The sequence below is a fragment of the Mustela lutreola genome, chromosome 4 (assembly GCF_030435805.1).
Source record: "Mustela lutreola isolate mMusLut2 chromosome 4, mMusLut2.pri, whole genome shotgun sequence".
Lineage (NCBI taxonomy): Eukaryota > Metazoa > Chordata > Mammalia > Carnivora > Mustelidae > Mustela > Mustela lutreola.
The window spans coordinates 147634992-147637267 of NC_081293.1; the positions used below are offsets into that span (position 1 = coordinate 147634992).

Here is a 2276-nt window from a genome sequence, read left to right on the forward strand (position 1 = left end):
ACAAAAACTTTAATTCAGCATCATTTCCTATAGTACTGTGTGTTTATTTAGCAAATATTTGTTTATATTAACAAAACACATTTTGGGAAATGCTCCATTAAACTATAGCATCTCTCTTTACCTTTTACTATAGCAGAAGACCAGAAATCCACTCGTCTCAGTAATGGGTACATTTAAATTATCACCAAGAAAGAAGAGAAAGAGAAGGTGAGAGAAGAGAGGGTGGAGGGAGAGGCCCTGAAGGCCTGCCAATAACCACAAGAACCATGAGTGAATCTGAAAGCCACCAATACTATTCCAAGCAACCCTTGAGATGATTGTAGCCCCAGAAGATATTTGATTACAGCCTTGTGAGAGTCTCCAAACCAGAGACACCCAGCTAAGCTGACCGACAGGAGTCAAGCTAGTAAAAGCTTGTAGTTTTAAGCTACCACATTTTAGGAACTTCTTAACCATTCATAGATAACTAATAAAAACACCTAAAGTAAAAGATTTAAAAATAAATATGAATATTTCTGAGGACAGTTGGATACATAAATGGAAGAATATATTGGAAATAATTGACCTAATATTTATTGAATGAAGGAATCTAAAATTGGATATTCATAAAAGTTCCTTCATGTTTGTTTTGGATTAAAATAAAACCTCAACTGATCTTTATATTATACAAATCCTTTTGCTTTTATTCTATTGTTTATTTCACCTTGAGAAATAGGATATTACTCTGAACTTCTACTTAAGCATTTTCTGAATTTTTACGTGAAATGCAGGGCTAAGAGACACAGAAGATAGACCTAACAGGATATACAGATAATTGCACACATTTCATAACACTTATGCTCTCCTCCCACCATCATGGATATTTCTAGGGAATGATGAGAACATCTACCAGGAAGGCATTTATAGAATTAGTGTGCCTGGGACCTATGATGCAAGAGGGAAGACGGGGTATCCATTTAAGAAAACAGGGCATACTGTATTTTCTATAAGTGGTAATGATGAAGTGTCCTGTTGATTAAAAGATTACTCACATGTTCCTCCAAACAAACTAACAAACTCTTGAGCTACAAGGGCATTCCACCTAACTGTCTTTGCTGGAGCTCCTTTCTTATTGCAGTAGAGAAAGAAGAATGAATTTGCTGAATACTACCTGGTGCTTGTTTGTTTGTTTAAGATTTTATTTATTTATTTGAAAGAAAGAGAAAGAGTGCACCACTGGGAGGGTGGACAGATGGAGAGAGAGAAGCAGTCTCCCCACTAAGCAGGACCCCGACCTGGGGCTAAATCCCCAGACCCTGAGATTATGACCTGAACTGAAGGTAGACGCTTAACTGCCTGAGCCACCCAGACACACACACCCTTTTTTTTTTTAATTGTATAAGTTATTAATTAGGTTTTTGTAAGAAATTTAAAACATCAGTTTCTGAGGATCAACTCCACTTGTGAAAGAAAACACAGAGTGGATTTAGCCCTGCAGTTGAGGAATAGCTTTTCTTTTTTGCAGAATTTGTGAGTCCACAGCTTTCTCCTTAATCTTATGCTGCTCTGTATGCTGGTATTTCTCTTTCTCTGTGTCAAACACCTCATCTTCCTGGTGTCTGGGCTTTCAATGCTTCTTCTTCCTAAAGTAAGATCAGTGAGATGTTCAAGGATTTTCACACTATTGATATCAATTTTGGTGGAGGTGGCAATAACAAATTTCTGGTATGTTCTGCAGAGAGAAACTCAAATGAGTGTCAGAGGTGCAGTCACAAAAGCAAGCCACTGCTCAGTTGCTTCAGGAAACCATCCACTTACCTCTGTGGTGCCCACAGAGGATGATGAGAATGCTGTTGAGAGTGGAACTAGATCAAAGTTTTCTAACAGGCTAACTGAGGGGATTTTTGCCTCAGCTCAACAGCTTTCAAGGAATATTTTCACAAGAGTAACATCTAGGCATTCTGTGAAGTTTAACTACTCCTGAGCCACCAGGCTTATCACCACCAACTAGAAGGAGTGCCCAAATAAATGGATGTTTTATATAACACAGGAAAGAGGATGAGTACAAAAATAATTTGAATAGCATTCCAAACTGTATTCCAAAATTGTACAACATAAAGATTAGAAGAATTTCCAGTTCAAGTTTAAATAAACACATACATAGGAAAGGAAAAAACAGCAACAACAGAACTTCCACCACTAAGAGCAAAGAAATTCCTGCTGAAAATTCCTAACCATTACTATTATTGTTCTCAATAATATAGTTTATTCCATCATTTATACAATGTATTATGGAT

General features: G+C 37.0%; 1 pseudogene; it reads right to left on the minus strand.

Moving 5' to 3' along the window:
* Positions 1-1408: 1408 nt before the first annotated feature.
* On the minus strand, positions 1409-1978 carry LOC131830399 (large ribosomal subunit protein eL6-like; annotated as a pseudogene).
* Between the last annotated feature and the right edge of the window lie 298 nt (positions 1979-2276).